Source organism: Carlito syrichta, unplaced genomic scaffold (assembly GCF_000164805.1).
Source record: "Carlito syrichta isolate Samal-C Ts95f unplaced genomic scaffold, Tarsius_syrichta-2.0.1 Scaffold313228, whole genome shotgun sequence".
NCBI classification, from domain to species: Eukaryota; Metazoa; Chordata; class Mammalia; order Primates; family Tarsiidae; genus Carlito; species Carlito syrichta.
In genome coordinates, this window is record NW_007257324.1 from 64581 (window position 1) to 74374 (window position 9794).

The window sequence follows — 9794 nt, forward strand, 5'->3', positions numbered from 1 at the left end:
TCCTTTCAGAAATGTTTGTCAGAATTGATCTTGAGACCAGTATCTAAATTTAGCATTCAGATTAAGAATAAAGATGCAACAGACACAAGGTAGAGTGTGAAAAAAGGCAATAAAGAGAAAGCAAAAGAGTAGCATTTGTAGAGCATAAAAGCCATTTAAGAAAGGGATTGAAGACTTTGGAGACTTTAAGAAACAAGAGACCAAAAAGAAAAAAGAAAAGAAGCAAAGACAAAAACCTAGAGAGAAAGAGGGTGAGGCAATGGTTTTAATTTTATGCATGTTTATGAACAAAGGAAATAATCTTTGAATGTTAACTGTTCACTCTTAAATTCTCTACCTCCCCCCCCTTCTTTCTCTTCAGCAGATTCCAGAATCATTAAGGAATACCACTTGGCAGAGAGTGGGAAGAGGCAATTCAAGACAGTTTTTAGGTGCTGCAAAGGTAAGATTAAGCAAATGCTTCTATATAGCTGGAAAAATTTGCAAGCCCTTGGAGCATTTTCCAATTTATACTACATATTTTACATTTCCCAAATAATTTTCCTTTTCATGTTTTTCTAAACATTGGCAAGATGACTAAGAAGGCATGTTTCTCCTACAGGAAATGCAGAGAGAAGTCTTGATATTTTTCTAACCCTAGAGAAATCTATCTGAATCTCCTGAGATCAGTGCCAACTAGAATAACATTTTCAGAAAGCTCTTATAAATGGAATGGCAACTTGTTGACGCATTTATTGTGGCAATTTATATTTGGTATATGTAATGCTGTAAGTTTTTCAAATGAATGAAGTTTCTTTACCTTAGAAGATATTGAGATGGCAGAATACCAAGGAATTCTAAGCTTATTAGAGCCTATGTGGTAAGTGATACTGAGTTTACTTGTTGATGAAGGCCATTTTTTCTTGCTAATGTAAGTGAAAGACATCTTTAAAAATCTCAGTGCTTTAAAATGAGATTGGGGAGGGAGAGAGGAAGGAGGGAGGGGGACACATAGCAACACAAAGAGTACCTGGTCCACTACCAAGTGGGGAGAGGGCCAGCTACAAGTCAAAACTTCACCTGCATGCAGCCTACTTTTGTAACAAACCCTCACTTGTACCCCACAACTCTAAAATAAATAAATAAATACATTAATGAAGTAAAATGAAACAAGTAAATCTCCATGATAGAAAAAGACTAGAAAATTAGAAAGTAATTTATATCATGAGGACTTCCTTATTTTTTTCTTTCTGATTAACAATTATTTGCCATTAAAGTATAAGGTGTTGTTCTAATTTATGCAGAAGCTGTAGAAATGAATTATATTTTCTACTATCAAATTGAAGTTTTGAGGGGAAAATTATTTAATCTTACAGTCTGTGATACCACTAAATTTATTTATATTTTAGTCTTGCTTTGTTGAAGACCTCATTACCTTGTGTAGTATTCACCAGATCCCTTGATAAAACTTGTTGCTCAGTCTTTTAGAGGAAAAACATTTCATAAAGAAACATCATCAGACTAAAAATTACCTTTTGATATTTTCCTTTTACAGAATACTTTAATATTGTTGATCCAAAAATCAATAATCCATTTATGGCAATTATTTTTTGTGTCTTAACTAGTGAGAGCAAGATGGTGCTTTTGCTTTTTGTAATTCCATCTTTATAGCTTGATTCAGAGCTGATAGTGTTGTGCTGTGTATGATGTTGATACACACTTGTGTTTGTAAAGAACCGTGCCCTTTTTAATTAATTATTGATTACTATGGCTACTGAAAAATAATCTTTAAATTCATGTACTTCATTAAGTGTCTTTAATTTGTGAAGACACTTTCAGTATTAGCATGCCTAAATTTTAAGCCTAATCTTTACTGTCTTGTTAACAATTATGTTTTTTCAAATGATTTTATTTTTATATTTCTCTAACCTAAGCATTACTCTAAGGTCTTTTGAAGCTATTTATAATAGGTAAGATGCTTACATGTTTTCAAGGCTATTTGGGAGATTTGTAGATAGCTCTATTTTATAAGTTAATCCAATAAGCATTGAAACCTGGCTTGCCCATATTTAAAACACTGGTATGTGGTATGTGCCGTGGGATATACAAAGGTAAAAAACACTGTCCTTAATCTTAAGAGATTTACCATGTAATAGGAAAGGCAAAACATGTATGCAAATGACTATACCATAAAATAGACTGTAAAGTGTTACAAAATATCTTGTTCCTAAATAGATATCTGATCCAGAATAATAAGAAAAAGAACAAGTTGTGTAAAATCAACTATATTAATTATAAAACAAAAATATATACACAAGACCAACAAGTGAGATAGCAATTAATTAACTGTATATTATGCTTGCTTGCCAATAATGCAGTAACAGGTTATCAGCACTATAGTAGGGAATGACAGTAAGAAAGCCAGTATAAGTTGAGTAGAAGTGTAATACAAGTTAAATCTTTTACACATTAATTTCAAAAGCTATTTAGAGAAGGTGACTTCTGTATGAATGTTTGTTTTATCTCAATAGTTCTTGTATAAATTTAGCTGTAAGCTAATTCTGGAGGTGTTTTGTTGTATTATTTAAGCTATGACTCTGAATTTGTTTTGGAGACATGCATTAGATTTGACTGTCTAAGACAGGTTTTTAGACATCTGAAATTCTTTAATAGCGAATGAACAGCTTGGTATCCTCTTCAACCAGGTTCTCCAGGCATGGCCACTGATAGAAAAGAAGACATGTTGGCATGGTCACGCAGGAGGAGGACTCCACACAGACCCAAAAGAAGGGGTAAGAGCTAGTAACAAGTAACTGGAATTCTTGTTGATGATTTTGCAAGCATGGAAGATATATGTATTTAAGATTATCATATTCTAGAATATGTTGATTGACTCATGTAACTGCATGTTCTCTAATGCAAAACCATATGAATTGACTGTGCTTAAATAGATGAGATTTTCTCAGACTTAAAGCAAACAAAAATTTATGATTGACTAAAAATGAAAAGGTATTTATCTACCTAAATGGTTTATTTATTTAAAATAGCATTCGCTGAGGTTATCTGTTATGTCTAGCCTTATAAGCAAGTAGACAAATTAGATTTAGCACTTACAAGTAATTTGTGTGTGTGATTCAGGGCTAATGTTTTCCCTTCTGTACACTACTTAGAGCCCAGAATATCCCTAGCTTCATGGTAAATACTTTATCTACCTGATCCACCATAATTACTCATATTTTTCATCATTTTCATTGTTATTATCATTATACAAGCATGGTAAACAGAAGGGCCACTGAAAGAAAAAAGACTTAATTGCACTACACTTTTTCTCAGTGAGTGAAAATGTCATTGGAATCCTATTACATTGTTCTCTGTCTGATCCTTTTTCTCTAAGCTTACCTTTATTTTCTTTCTCTGGGTTGATCTAATTAGCATACATATATGGTGTTTCTAAGGAAAAATTATATTTTCGGGGTTGGTCCAGTGAACACATTTTATGTAAAAGTGCTTTTTAAATTGTAGAGAGATAAATAGTAATTAATTTATTGGTAAGAAGCTATTGACAAGAAAAACTCTTCAATATTTTAATCTTCCCTTCTCACCTTGATTCTCATTGCAGCTATTTTCTTTCAAGGAACTCAAAATAGTTCACATTTATTGTTCTGTCCTATTTTTATATATTACTATCCTTCATAGCTGTTTTTAGGCACAAAAAATATCATATAATGGAAATTATAAAAATTAAGTCAAGTAGAGATTTGTTTGTCCATGTATTAGTCTTTGGCATGACACTTGTCAGTTCTCAGGATCATCTGTCACCAAGGTTACTCAAGGATAGTTGCTAATAATGCTCTAAACAGTACCAAAACATGTTGACTAATAAAGGAGAGGCCGTCACTTCTTTTAGACTCAAGCAATATAAAACCTCAAGATAGTTTTTCTTCCCCAGTAAAATAAAACAAAGCAAAAATCATTGTAAGACTATATATTTGATATTTGCTTTTTTTGCTCTTTTTTCCATCATCTTTGTATGACTTTAACTTAGTTAGCTAAATGGAATCTTAATAGAATAATAGAGCTTGGTGGCTGTGCCAGAAAAGGGATAGTAGAAGTTGTAGTTAAGCGTTTGAGCTCTGGAGCAGAGCTGCCTGAATTTGAACTTTGCTACCATCACTTCCTAGTGGAGTGACCTTGAGCAGGTTACTTAATCTCTGTGTGCTTCAGTTTCATCTGTAAAATGAAGATGATAGTAATACCAAAGGAGATTTACATGAGTGAACTCCTCACACTGTGATAAAACTCTTAAATAGTACCTGGCACATAGTGCTCAATAAATGTTAGCTGCTGCTATTATAATAATGTGAGATTGTGAGGCCTATCTTGTACCATAATTCATTCCTTTAAAAAATATGTATTGAATATTTGCTTTGTGATCAACTCTATGCTGAGGACTGGGGATATATTAATGAACAAAACAAAGTCCCTGCTGTCTAGAAACAGCAGTTTAGATGGCAGGACATCGAAACTACTATGCAGTTTTATCACTCTTCCAAATAATAGACCAACTAAAATCTCTGCTGCTGAACTATTTATTTATTTATTTAGTTAGTTAGTTATTAGTTATTGAGACAGTTCTGCTATATTGCCCAGGCTGGTCTCAAACTCCAGTGCTCAAGCAGTCATCCCACCTCAGCCTCCCAAGGAACTGGAACTATAGATATATGCCAGCATGCCCAGTTTTGCTTTACTTTTTATTCATTTGCACTTGTGCTTAAAAACTAAATCAGTATTAATAATGCTGCTCAGAAGGTATTTAAATCATTTACTTATATAGTGTGGCTACCATAAAGGGTTTGTGAAAAAGGAATGGTAATTTCAATATTTGAAAACTCATGTTTTTAAAATAAATTAATTAAAGAATTATTTGTTTTATACATCAGAATTTTTAAGGAATTTGGAGGTTTATTCAATTTTTGTGTTTCTTTTAAAGATGCATCTGTTGATAAATTTAGTTAGTCTTGTGCTCTTAATAAGGACATGAATAATGCAGAACTTAATAAAGGAACTTCCTCCCAGGCTTTGCTTTGATATATTCCTTTTTATATTAGAAACACATTATCACTAATTGTTTACAGTCAGAAGCTAGTAGTAGTAGTACAAGAACAGGCATATAGACCAATGGAACAGGATAGAGATTCCAGAAGCAAAACCTCAATTTCTCAACTCATCTTCGACAAAGCCTCTACCACTGACTGGGGAGAAGAGAACCTATTCAGTAAATGGTCTTGGGAAAACTGGCTCACCACATGCAAAAAATTTAATCTGGACCACTACTATCACCATACACAAAAACCAACTCTAAATGGATCAAAGACCTACATGTAAAACCTCAAACTATAAGAACCTTAGAAAATGAAGGAGACACCTTTATGGAAATTGGAGCTGGCAACCAATTCCTGATCAAAACCTCAAGTGCCTATGCCATAAGAGATAAGATAGACAAGTGTGACCTCATCAAACTGACAAGCTTTTGCAAAGCCAAAGAAACCATCAAGAGAGCAGGGAGATAGCCCACAGACTGGGAAAAAATATTTGCCAACTGTCTGTCTGACAAATGCCCAACATCTGGGATCTACAAGGAACTCAAACGTGCTGAAAAGAAAAAAACAAGCAGCCCCATTACAAAGTGGGCAAAAGATATGAATAGACACTTCTAAAAAGAAGACATATGAGCAGGCAACAGATACATGAAAAAATGCTCAGCCTCACTAGTCATCAAAGAAATGCAAATTAAAGCCACACTGAGTATATACCCTGAAGAACTCAAATCACTCTATAAAAAAGATACCTGCACATGTATGTTTATCGCAGCATTGTTCACAATAGCGAGAACCTGGAATCAACCATGCTGTCCATCAAAAGAGGACTGGATTAAAAAAATGTGGTACATATACACGATGGAATACTATGTGGCCGTAAAAAAAGAACAAAATCAAGAATTTCACAGCAACCTGGATGGAACTAGAGTCTATAATACTGAGTGATCTCTCACAGAAACAAAGATCTGAGTATCGCATGTTCTCACTCATATAGTGGACCTTGAACATCTATCATAACACTATAAGAAAAGGATTGACAGTGGTGGGAAACTATGGGGGGGTAGGGAGGGGAAGAGAGGTGGGATTAACGATAGTCAATATCTGTCTGGGGATGGGGAGACACCCCTTATCAACAAGAGTGCCTGAACAATGCATATTTGTATACCTAACCCTTAACTGTACCCCACAATTTTAAAATAAAAATATGTTAAAAAAAACAACAACTCTGAGATACCGCCTGACTCCAGTCAGTATGGCCATGATCAATAACTCAAAAAATAACAGATGCTGGAGAGGATGTGGTGAAAAGGGAACACTTCTACACTGTTGGTGGAAGTGTAAACTAGTACAGCCTCTGTGGAAATCAGTGTGGCAATTCCTAAGAGATCTAAAAATTGACCTTCCATATGACCCCGTAATCCCCCTACTGTGAATATAGCTGAAGGAACTCAAATCACTCTATGAAAAAGATACCTGCACACATATGTTTATTGCAACATTGTTCACAATAGCAAGAACATGGAACCAACCGTGCTGAAAGAGGACTAGATTTAAAAAATGTGGTACATATACATGATGGAATATTACACAGCCATAAAGAAGAACAAAATCATGAACTTCACAGCAACCTGGATGGACTTAGAGTCTATAATACTGAGTGATCTGTCACAGAAACAAAGAACTGAGTAACAAATGCTCTCACTCATAAGTGGACCTTGAACAGTTATCATATGAAAAGGATTGGCAGCAGTGGGGAATTGCTGGGGAGTGGGGAGAGGCAGGAATGGCAGTAGTGGGAATCTGCTGGGGGATGGGGGCATACCTCATCAACAAGGGTACCTGCATAATGAACATTTCTATACCTAACCCTGAATTGTACCCCACATCTTTATAATTAAAAAAATTAAAAGTTAAAAGAAAAGAAGGTAGCACTTACTACAGCATTCAGTTTTGGTATAAACGTTGGTGTAATCAGAGGAAGTGAAACGGCACTTTGGAGTATTAAAAATTGGAGGATTGGGGGGATAGTGGAGTACTGAAGTCTCCAGGTTTTTTTAAATGTGTGGGCAGATAGGGACTAAGGTGGCCATTGTGAGGCAGCTAGGATGAGTTTTTCCTGTAGAGTAAACCAAGATAGAGTTTCCTCAGCACCTAGAGAGGAAAAAGACCAGCAGGTTACCCCACAACTCTTCAAAGAGGTGATAATAACCACATAGTGCACCAACCTGGGCTGGAAGTAGCCAAGATCCACCAACCTGCGCTGGAACTAGCCAAAATCTCGTCTGTACCACCAAAGTCCATTAGCAGTCTCTGAATGCAGTAGGAAAGGTGAGTGAAGGGAATTCAGGAGTTCTGTGCTGCCATGGATTGGTGGTGCCCCTGAGTCTTGTTGCACTTCAGTTTCTCTGGGAAACTTACCCATAGCCATGCTCTGCTGAAACCCACGTGGAATGGTGCACGAAAAAAGAAAACCTTGAGCAGCACCAACTGCCATTCCCAGGAACTCAACCATTGCAGGCAGTGTAGCTGCTTTCTAGCTGGCTTGGGAGGGGATAGGACTCAAAGGCAAACTCCTTGGCTGCAGAGAGTTCCTGGCTGGGGTGTGTGGTGGTGAGAACATTTGAGACTCTGAAGCCAGCTGCACTTTGACATTCACAAGACAAATTACCTGAGGCTAACATGGGGAGCCAGGTGGGACTTGTTGCCATAGCAACTGCTGATACCCCTTATAAGCTCTTCTGTGCCTGCCCTTCACAACAGCTTTATCCCAGTAGCCTGGGACTTCCTCCTGATCCCCACTGGGGTAGTTCAGAGTGCACTCTTGTGGGGTGCTCAAGCTCCTTACCCCCATTACCCTTACTCTTCTTGAAGGCTCAAAGAAGATAATTTGGGTAATCCCCAGAGCCTCACCCTTTTGCCTAAGTTGGCTGGGCACTTCCTTGGAGCCACACACACCAAGGTGAAAGTCCATAGCCACCATCACAGCTGATTATCTTCCACAAGCACCCCCTCCTGGCCAGATGTCAACAGTACAGTCCACCACATCAGATATAATACTTCGGCTCTGGGAAAACCCTGTTCCCAAACCTCAGCTTACACCACTTTCCAAGCCCCTCTGGCCACTAAGGATGCTATGAGGGCCACCAGCACAGGTAACCAGCACAGGACTGCCACAGCTAGCAATAGGGAATCCTAATACACCAAGGCTATGTATAACCAAGGGAATCCTACAGTGTGTATGTCAGCCCTCTGCCAACCTCAAAAGAAATAGTCTATACAAATGAGAAGAAACCAGTAAAATATTTTGACAATATGAAAAAATAGAGTTCTCCAATACCCCCAAAAAACTACACTAACTCTTCAGCAGTGAACCAAACCAAAATGAAATTTTTGAAATTCCAGACATAGAATTCAAAAGATTGATTATAAAATTGATCAATAAACTTCAAGAGAAAATTGAAAACTGACATAAAGAAATTTTAAAAACTATTCACAATATGAATGAAAAATTCTTCAAAGTGATAGACATCTTTAAAAAAAACAAGCTGAAATTTTAGAAATGAAAGATTAATTTAGGGAAGTACAAAATGCAGCGGAAATTTTTTTAAAGGAGTCTAGAACAAGCAGAGGAAAGGATCTCAGAACTTGAAGAAAAGGTTTTTGAATTAACCCAATCAGACAACAAAAAAGAAAAAGCTATCAAGAGAAGGGAACAAAGTCTCCAAGAAATCTAAGAATCATAGGTTTTCCTGAGGAAGAAGAGAAAGCAACAGGTTTGGAAAACCCATTAGAGGGAATAATGGAGGAAAACTTCCTTGGCCTTGCCAGAAATCTAAATATCCAGATACAAAACACTCAAAGAACCCCTAGAAAGTTCATTGCAAGGCATATGATCATCCAGTTATGCAAAGTTAATGTGAAGGAAAGAATTTTAAGAGCAGTGAGACAAAAGCATCCAATAACTTATACAATACACCTATCAAACTAACAGGAGACTTCTCAGAAGAAACCCTACAAGCCAGAAGGGATTGGGGCCCCATCTTTAATCTCCTCAAACAGAAAAACAGTCAGCCAAGGATTTGGTATCCCACAAAACTAAGATTCATAAATGAAGGAGAAATGAAATCTTTCTCAGACAGGCAAATGCTGAGGGAATTTGTCAACACAAGACTGACACTACAATAAATACTCAAAGGAGTTCTAAACACTGAAACAAAAAGTCAAAATACACCAATAGAATAATGCTGGAAAGTATAATACTCACGGGCCTCATGGAACACCAACAGAATAGAGAAAATAAGTAAGTAAATAAAGCCACCAGATAACATCCATATTACCCAAAATAATCTAAAGATTCAACACAATCTCTATCAAACTACCAATGTCCTTTTTCACACAATTAGAAAAAATAACCCTAAAATTCATATGAAACCAAAAAAGAGCCAGAGTATTCATATGGAACCCCTCAAATAGTCAGAATAGCCAAAGCAATCTTAAGCAAAAAGAACAAAGGTGGAGGTATCCCGTTACTTAACTTCAGATTATACACAAGGATGTAGTAACCAAAACAGCATGGTATTGGTACAAAAGCAGGCACATGGACCAATGGTACAGAATAGAGAATCCAGAAATAAACCCAAATACCTACAACCAATGAATCTTTGACACAGTAGACAAAAACACACACTAGCAAAAAGATACCCTATTCAACAAATG

The 9794-nt window shown here is 36.4% G+C and overlaps 1 protein-coding gene across 1 annotated transcript in view; it reads left to right on the forward strand.

The window, feature by feature from the left end:
• Positions 1–364: 364 nt before the first annotated feature.
• The window catches only part of ABCB7 (ATP binding cassette subfamily B member 7), a 79598-nt gene continuing 70168 nt past the window's right edge, over positions 365–9794 (forward strand). Inside the window, exons 1-2 of the mRNA XM_021718671.1 lie at positions 365–442; positions 2685–2771. The gene's annotated coding sequence lies outside the window, so the exon portion shown is untranslated. The remainder of the gene's footprint in view (positions 443–2684; positions 2772–9794) is intronic.